The sequence below is a fragment of the Macrotis lagotis genome, chromosome 5, assembly GCF_037893015.1.
Source record: "Macrotis lagotis isolate mMagLag1 chromosome 5, bilby.v1.9.chrom.fasta, whole genome shotgun sequence".
NCBI classification, from domain to species: domain Eukaryota; kingdom Metazoa; phylum Chordata; class Mammalia; order Peramelemorphia; family Peramelidae; genus Macrotis; species Macrotis lagotis.
Genome location: NC_133662.1, coordinates 38,121,983 through 38,131,810, shown reverse-complemented (window position 1 = coordinate 38,131,810; position 9,828 = coordinate 38,121,983). Strand labels below are relative to the sequence as shown.

Below are 9,828 nucleotides of genomic sequence, written 5' to 3'. Positions count from 1 at the left end.
TATTTCATGCTGTTACTTTTCTCTTGCATTTCTTTTCCCAGTTTTTCTATTTGATTTTTTTTATTTTTTTATTTTTTGCAAGGCAATGGGGTTAAGTGACTTATCCAAGGTCACACAGCTAGGTGGTCCATCTGACTCCAGGGCCAGTGCTCTATCCACTGTACCACGTAACTGCAATCTATTTGATTTTTAAACTCCTTTCTGATCTCTTCTAAGCAATCTTTCTGAGCTGGTGACCAGGACATACTCTTCAAAGCTTCATATATAGGATCCCTTCTGTCCTCCTTTTCTGAACTAGTATCCTTATCTCCAAGGTAACATAGACCTGGCTTTACACAAGTCTTTTTTCATTTTGAGATGTTAGCTTTCTCTAGGGTCTTATGTTGGGGGAGGGGCTTGTTTGCAAACCTTTGGTATGGAGAACCCTAGAGGCCTGGATAACTGGAGTTAGGAACTCCAGGGGTTAACTCAATGAACCAAACAGTAAGGAATGCCAGAAAATTTTTCCGTGTTGTCCGTGTAGGGGATGTCAGTTAGCCACCCACTCCCTATACCTAGGCCTGGATCTGGGCTGTCCTCACCTGCAATTCAGTGCCAGAGGGTCTCTCTGGATCATCAGGATTGGGTAAATCCACTGTCTACTTGGGAAAAGGTAAGAATACCTGGGACTATTTTTGTGTTTGTACTGGGGAACCCCAGATCCTTCCCCAATAATATCAGGGGTTTCTCTGGGACCACCAAGGGTTTGTGGTTTGGGTTGTCCAGACCAGCCACCATGGCTGAATGTGTGTACTGGGCTGTTGCACAGGAGCACAATCCTCCCTCCATGCACATCATTGTGGTTCAAAAGTTAGTCCCCAACTCAGGTTAGTCACAAGTTAATTAGGCCCACCCATGCACTGAGTTTCTTCTCTCTGCCCTGGGCATGTCCACACTGTCCCTCCCCCCACTTCCCCACACACAGAGTCCCCTGACAGACCTTACTGAAAATTGTTCCCCTCTGTTCTTTTATGGGTTCTGTTGCTCCTAAATTTGTTAAGATACTTGATTCTGGTAGGTTCTGAGGGAAAACCAGAAAAATTTAGAATACTGCTTGGTGTTCTTTGCCAGGTCAGAAGTCTCCCAAATACTTTTTAACCTTTTTTTTTTCATTTCCCTGCTTTCTTATAGATTTCTATAATAATTTTAGATTATTTACAATTTTCTACATTGATTTGTATGTTATATAATATAAATATATTATACTCAATTATATAATATAGTCAAATGTACAAGTACATAAATAAAATGTTCGCACTTGATAGATTTGCATGATATTCAAAAACAAATACTGGGAAGGAGGGATAAAAGTGTGTATATTTTTTCCCCTGAAGACCCAGCCACTTTCCACTTTCCTCCTTCATTGGACTTGTATTACTCAAGTGGTTATGAAATATCTTCTATGAAGGGAATTCTTGGAAGATCAAGGTAGCTGCTGGGAGAGCAGCTCCTCAACTCAACCCCCACAGTTGACCTTGGCCCACCTGAATTGGATGGTCCTTAGGAATTTCTCCAGCTTCCTCATCAATCAAAAGCAGATGTACAACACAGAACACAACCACCTCAAGGCCCAGAACTCATTCTGTTACAATGGGCTAATCCACCAGAAGACAGTAGGCATTGAGCCGGCCACTGATGGCAAGGACATTGTGGTGGTACTGAAGCGCAGGACAGATGAGAGGAAGTCTGCCACTTCCTCCATGAGGACCACAAACAACAAAAATGCTCGGACCACACTCAACAGTGTCTGATATATCATCTAAAAAAATAAATAAAGGAAAGATTTACACATGACTGCTCTTTGTAGGACCAGTAATATCCTGCCAGACCAGAAGCCTTGTGGTGGTGAAGAAGATGCAAACCTACCATCCCAAGAGCACCTAAGGTGCTGGACCTGCCTTTAGCTAATAAAGTCAAACTGCCTAACCAAATATATATATATATATAGCTTGCTGGCTTTATGGTAACAAGGGGGAGAAGAAAGTTCAAACCACTCTCCAAAGAGAAGAAAGAAAAATTCCTTCAAAGTTCTGTTATGGGGCAAAGAACTGACATCCCCACTTTCCCATGGGACACCAGGGAAGAAGATATGCTGGCTGCTGGTTAGGAAATACAAAGTGTGACATAGCACAAAGCAACTATATTGATCCATTATGGTGATTGGTGATGATTTAGCAAGTGTTATCATCCTGATTATAAATTTAGAATTCCCATGACTGTTCTTACACATGTTAACCTTTTTACATGAAGAGAGATCTGTAAACTGCAAAATCCATTGCATTATCCATATCCCTTACATTAGAGCTTCATTCATATTCAGACATTCCTTTATAGGGCTGTTCCAATACCATGCTCAAAAAAGAAATGGGAGTTCACTAAATTTTACATAAGGATGCCTCTGGCTAACTATTGACTTAGAAACCACATATTAACATTTTCTGTATTCTATTAAAGTTTATTTATTTAGTTCAATATTTCCTATTTACATTTTAATCTGATTCAGGGTCAGTTTCAGCATTTTATTAACAGGTGGTGGGGTGTGGTGGGAATAATATCAACTCTTATTTCATGTAAATCAGGGTAGATTTTCTTTAAAAAGTTTTAGAATCATATACTCTTTTAATTGGTTCATAGAACTAAAAAGTGAGGTTATTTAAGGCAAATTCACCCAGTCACCTGACTTCAAGAAATGTTTTTGATGTTGCTCCAATCCCAAAGCACTTCATACTGTTCAGCAGTAGAGGATCTTTGTCATGCTGAAAATTCATAGTGTTTTCTGAACCCTTATTGAATAGCTTTCCTCCTTTTCATTGGGTTAGCTTTCCTTACTTATGACTATGGTTCATATCTTTCCAAAGTCATACTTAAACTGCTAGACTCAGCGCAGACATCTTAAATAAGGGATAGATGACATGACCATCAAGCTGGCTGGCAGTTCACACTTTGGAAAGAATCAAAACTGTTAGATTAGAGTCAGAATCCAAAAATATCTTAACAGGTTAGAAAATTGAGTGCAATCTAGTGAGATGAATTTCAGAAGGACTATATGAAAATTGATGTCTTTGATTACAAAATAATAAATAGATAAAAGTTGTATCTGGGAGATTACTGAGCAACAAAGTCAACATGAGTCACCAAATGGATTTTTTCTTCACATTATTGAGTAATTTCAGTCATGTCTGACTCTCCTTGATCAAATAAGGGTATTTTCTTGACAAAAATACTGAAGCAGTTTTCTATTTTCTTTTTCTTGATCATTTTACAGATGAAGAAACTGAGACAAACAGGGTTAAGTGACTTTCAAAGGGTCACACAGCTAATAAGTGTCTGAGGTCAAATTGTATTCAGGTTCTCTGTACTCCAGAACTAGTGCTCCATCCATTGTACCATCTAGTTGCCCCTTAAAGGAAAATGGCAACCAAATAAATTTTTGTAATTTTGAACTGAATTAAGAGAGACAAAAAAAATGTCAAGAAACTAGGGATATATTAATTTAGCTATATTCTGGCTCCATATTAATTTGCATATTATAATTAGATGTCTTGTTTTATGAAGAAGATTGATGAGACAGAGATCATTCCAAGCAGAGGGAATAACATACCTCCTGGTCCAAAGATAATGGCATATTAAGTTGAATTGAAGGAATAAGGGATCTTATTTCAGAGAAGAAAAGCGTCTTCTTGATACTTTCATGATTGCTTTGGATTCTAACTCTAGAAAAAATGATAACAATTTTCACATAGATGAATGAATGTCACATAAAATAGAGATTAGACAAGTTGTACTTGGCCCCAGAGACCAGAAAAAGAAGCAATGTGAATAAGCTACAGAGAAAGACATTTAGATGTATTGTAAAGGGGGGAAAAACTTTCTAACAATTAGAACTGTTCTAAAAAGAAATTAATTGCCTTTGGAGGGAATCCAATTGTTGACTTCTTCCCCTGTATTTTTAATGAAATCTAAAGTTGAACAATATTTATAAATACTTAATAGCAATAATAGAAATTACAAAGATGGTACATATTAATCTTCCTAGATTTGCAAAATACATTACATTATTTACTTCACTGAGAGGTGACAACACCTAGAGGATAGAAAGCTAACCTCAGAGAAAGGACAACTTGGTTGGGCTTAAATCTGCTTATGATATATACACAAACTCCCAAAATGTCTAAGACTTGAAGTTGCAGTATGGTTACAGATATGCATTGATATACATGGACACTGCAGGTTCTCTACATCGATAAGACAATGGGTTCAGATTCCTCACCTCAGAAGAGGGAGAGAATAAGAGAAGAGGATGGATTAGAATCAGTGGTATCAAATTCATATAGAAACAGGATCAGAAATACATACATAGGGGTAGCTAGGTGGCACAGTGGATAGAGCACAGGCCCTGGAGTCAGGAATACCTGAGTTCAAATTTGGCCTCAGGTACTTAAAAATTATTTAGCTGTGTGGCCTTGGGCAAGACATTTAACCACAACTGCCTTGAAAAAATCTAAAAAAAAATACATACATGAGGATCCCTGAGGATCCTTATGAAATTATTTTAAAATTATAATGCTTTCTATTTTTCTTGATTTTTTTCACTTTCTTAAATTTCTTAAATTTCACAATTATATGCATCAAGCACTATTGTAGGTTCTAATGATACAAAATCATTAAGTCCCTATTTTCTAGGAATTTGGATTCATTCCATTTTTTGATCCTAGGTTCAAAAATCAACCCAGAATAGGAATCTATACAAAACTTCTGACTTTTTTGAGTCACTATTTACTTGAATTTACCAATTAATTTATGTCTATAATCTCTCTAACAGTTTACTGCTGTGAGTTAATTTGGTAGAAAATAATAGGAAATAGGAGCCTTATCTTTAGTCATTCATTAAAAGAATTTTTCTTCTTTCACCGCCATCAAATTCTTTTTTCCAAACTGTCAGTCTAAGCACATTTATTTTACTGATAAGACATTCAGAAACTGTATCCAGAACTGAAGATCTCCATCTGTTCATCTTGATTTTAGCCTTCTGTCCCCCACTGACTCTGGACTGTGATTGGTAATCTTCTTAGGGGAGAAAGAGATGGGATAATATTCCCTTGAGATTCTGAGTTTTAGATAAGGATGGGTGAAGAATACTAAAACTTTTATTTAAGCCTGCACATCTTCAAAGTAAATTATGTTTCAGTAATCAATGATGATAGATTGGGTCTATCACTCAATACCTATCTCTCATTAAGAGATCTATCTCTATATTTCTACATAATAATGCTATTCTACTGTAATCATTCCACCTTTCTTTCTACTTCTTCTCTAGAGTCATAAATAGCAACAGCTTTCCTGAATGTCCACTTAGTTCCACAATCTGCACCTCCCTTAAAGTGGAAATGGATGTTTCAAATTTCTCAAGTTGATGAAAAATTTGTTTTTGATCCTTCCATCATTAAAACTTTTAATATTCCGTCTCACCTTCCTCACCTTCAGAAATTATACCAAACTTTATCTCCAGGCATAGACACAGGCATAAAAGAATAATCAGTCAGGATCTGCCACCATGGAAAGTTCACTGACCAAAAAGCACGTTTTAATTATTTATAGAGGGGGGAATTGCAATCCAAAAGAACATTTGATCACAAACTTGTGGCCTTTTTAGCAAAAAGAGAACCACTGGTCCAGAGATTGCTTCCTCCTATCCTCTTTTTCCTCATTATCATTTATTTCTATTGCAATACAAGTGTTCCTAGCATGGTTCAATAGATAAGATTGTACCAGGCAGATAAAGGGAGAGAGGGGAAGGTGAAAAGTATGGGAAAACAATAAGGGAATTCAGTTAGAATTTTATGGCACAAATTGTACATAGGAGAAATAAGACATTGTTTATTCTGCATGAAGTAAATATCTTAAGGATAAAATAGGTTGTGCATATAAGTTCTAAAGTAAAATTGGACCAAGAAAACAGCCCATGACTTAAATCAGTGATGATAGTAAGAGCTGACCATAAAGTATAGTTCAACTCTGTTACATGCAGTGAAAAATAAAAATCCTGGATCCCAAGCTAATATGTATCCTAGAGCTTTAAAGAGCAGCCTGGAAACATTATGAAGTTCCTGTAACTTGCCCAAAGTCTCTTAAGTAGTCCTTCTGGGATAAGGAAGGAAGGGGGAGATGGTATGAATTGAAAATGAATCCTCCAAATCCAGAGTCAGTATTTTTCTCTTAGTCATTAAAAAAGGTTTGCACAGCACTTCACTTACATTATTCTGCTTGTGCTTCAGAGCAAAGGGGTAAATAATATAGATCATATTATTATTATTTCCATTTTTCAGATAAGAAAACTGAGGCACAGAGGAGACAAAATACATATTTAGCAATTGTTTTCTGAAAATAAATACAGATGACACTCTTTTAAGTTTAAATATTACTAATTTTTTCTACTTTACTTTCTTGGACTAAATATCTTTTAAGAGTTTAATTTTTTTATTCTTTCCCTTCCCTCTTTATTCTCTTCTCGCCTCTTTCTACACAAAACACAGGAGGAAAATACAGGATTAAAACAGCAGAGACCATCAATAAGTACAACACACAAAAACAGCTATAAAGACAGGCTTATTTACAAGAGGAAATAAATGCAATATTTTCCAGGTGGTTTGTATATTGGACAACATTCAAAAAACTAATCATGCTACATGGGCTCCTTGACCACAGTAGTAAAGTGAAAACAAAAGTTTACTGTTAGAACATAAATATCACAGCCCAGTTGTTTTAATTTCAGTGCAATTAAATTCACAAAACTACATCATACTTATTAAGAGTTTAAGTATTGTTTCTAAACATTCCTTGACATTTTTCACAGGGAGCAGGGTGTTGGTGAAGAAGAGCTGCAAGATTCAGAGGTTTCTTTATTCAAATTCAAAGCCAACTCAATTTCTGGCTATTAGGTTGACTATAAATTGAATATCTGATAAATTCAAAACAAATAACAGGAGCAGACTTTCAAACATGCTTTTAGCAAAAGCCCTTTTCTTTTTGGAGTGGTCAACGAAAAGGACCGGAGCAACCACTTGTTTTTATACTAAAACTATGGTGATAGCAGTGTCTTGAGTCATAACATTATAGGTGTGAGAATTTAAAATAGTATCTTATAAGATCTGTTTTATCTACTAGAGTGGGGCTGGACAAACAATTTAGGGTTGAATTTTACTGTTTGGCCTTAGAGCTCTTCGTGAATACTATTGGTCATAAACTCTTATTTGGTTAATGGTGACTCTACTCATTAGTCCTTCCTTTGCCTCTCCTCCAGGTCAGGGATTCTGATAATTATCCTATCACAGTAGGACTCTGTTTAGGAGTTACTATAAGGAAGCTTCTGAATTTACTAAGTAGAGGTTACTGTATCTTAAGTGTGAAGAATGACTGACAACAGTGTGCTAGATTGCTACTGGGCAGAAATAGCAAATTTCTGCACATTGCCAAGGTATTCCTTAGGGGGGAAAGGTTAACTTTAGCTAGGCCATGGAACCATTTTTCAGTAATTCTGTGATTATCTATCTCCATAATGAATAGAATGGAAAATCAATGCTAATTGATCTCTTCATCAGAAGAGACAAAACTGGTTTTTATATCAATGGAGGTAACTTTTTGAAGCAGGATGTGAAATTTACTTTTTTTACACCCAGACTATCACTATTTCTCTAGGAGGAAAAGTTTAACCTGAGATATTCCACTATTAAGATGAACTGTATTACTCAAGCTACTGCTAACATTCTAAAGGATTAAAGTGAATTACTAGTGAATTACAAGAATACTATACTATAGGGTTGTTTTAGTGCCCTAAAAATGCCAGTTCAGTTAACCTTGGGTAATAAAAGTACCATAAGTTCAGAGGCGTCCTTTTCAGTGAAGACACATTCTGTTGAATTTTACACAAAGACACTGGCCTTTCAATTGATTGACCAATCTCAGATTCTTATCAAAAGCCAGTCAGAAATTAAATGAGAAAGCAAAAATATGCTTCTGTAACATTTTAGTACACATACTTTGTAGAAACCGTTCCCTAGAACACTATGTCACATTTATGATACTGAATGAAAGAGATACATCATTCATTTTTCTTCTCCTTTTGTTTGAGGAGCTTGTTTATCTCCCTTTTGGCCATTCCAATATACTTCAAAATGATTCCATGTTGGTTTAGTCCAGGAAGTAGCAGTAAGAAAGTTACAATAAGGTAGATGAGAAAAAGATTGTGGACTTGCTGTCCAATCCAAGCAACTGCAACAGGGGAAACAGTGATGGTCATGAAGTACATTTTACGTTTTTCTTCCTTCAGTGTGAAGAGACATCTCCACCAGCCAACAGTTCCGCACCGTGTCTTTACTAGATCGCTGCAAATTTCATGCAATCTTTGCTGTTGCTCAGTAGTCCATTTGTTGCATCCAAATATCCTAGGAGCAAGAATGGGTACCAGGTAGTCAGCCAGACATAAAACTATAATGAAACTGGAAACACCAGAAAGAACAGAAGAATCCAAGTAGTAGAGCAAAAGGAAAACCAAAGAAACAACACCCACGACTGCAGGTGGAAAGCAGGCTCTTTCCCATCGAAGAATTTTATCAGCTATTAGCATCACTTCTCCCCATCCTTGCAATTTTTCTTCCAGGCTGGCAGTTTCAGCAGCCAGCAGGTTGTTGCTGTGGTTATCTTCTGGCGCCATGACCACCGCGGCGCCTCACCGCGGCACCTCCAAGCCTCAGCAGAGCGCACAGAAGCCTACATACAAGAAGAAAGCACGATGCCAGCCACCCCTGCTCGGCTCCTTCTCCTTGGACTAAATATTTAACACAACAATAAATCCACCCCTATTTGTTAGTTTGCACTGATTAATGAAGCATAAATTCTTATACTGAAAATTTGACTATGGGATAGTATGAACTGTCTCAAGCACAGCTTTGAGTATAGTACACAGTGAAGCATCTAAGCATCAGCAAACATCAGTGGACAACACAAGTCTCCTGACTCCTAACCCAGTTTTCTTTCCATATCACCATGCTACCCTTTCTGTCTTCTGGTCCTTTGTATAATTACCTAAATGGGGACTAAAGTAGTGAACCAATATAAAAAGCCTTTTATAATGCCTTCATGTTTTGATTGAATTTATCAAGTTTTTAATAAGCTCTTACTATATTCTACTTCTATGGAAGAGACTATTAATAGAAAAACACCATGATTCTAAAAGATATTAAGTAGTAACCATAGGATGGCAGGGGAGAAAAGAGGTAAAGAAAGGAGGAAAAATCAAAAAAATAAGCAAGGGAAAGAAAGAAGAAAAGAATGAAAAAAAGAGAGAAAGTGAATGGGGGGGGGCAGGCAAATTATCCAGGGAAGAGTTGATGACTAAGGAGGAAATTTGCCTAAGGAAATTCCTTCTGGGAACACAACAAAAATCAGTTTATAAATTAGTAAGAGAGTAGAATAATAATAGAAGTCTCAATGGATCTTTTCATTGAAAGCAATGAGTTAATACAATAGATCTCTTTAGAAAGTAGACTAACATTTAAATTAAAACCAAGGATTTTGATCAGTAAATAAATTGATAATTGCTAACTTAGCAATGACACTTTTAGGTACTTTCAATGTATACTTTCCAATTCAATCTATTCTTGACAAGCAGTCTGCATTAAAATAACAACATCCAAATTCTATTAAAGATTCATAATGATGACAGAAGTGGGGGGGGGGGAACCCACTTACCTCTGAAATAGCCCACAGTCCATTCTATCTTGGGATAATTAT

At 36.5% G+C, this 9,828-nt stretch overlaps 2 pseudogenes; one reads left to right on the top strand and one right to left on the bottom strand.

The window, feature by feature from the left end:
• The first annotated feature begins 775 nt into the window (after positions 1-775).
• Positions 776-1,923, top strand: LOC141489243 (large ribosomal subunit protein eL28 pseudogene; annotated as a pseudogene).
• Positions 1,924-8,097: 6,174 nt separating this feature from the next.
• Positions 8,098-8,749, bottom strand: LOC141489673 (ADP-ribosylation factor-like protein 6-interacting protein 1 pseudogene; annotated as a pseudogene).
• Positions 8,750-9,828: the final 1,079 nt, after the last annotated feature.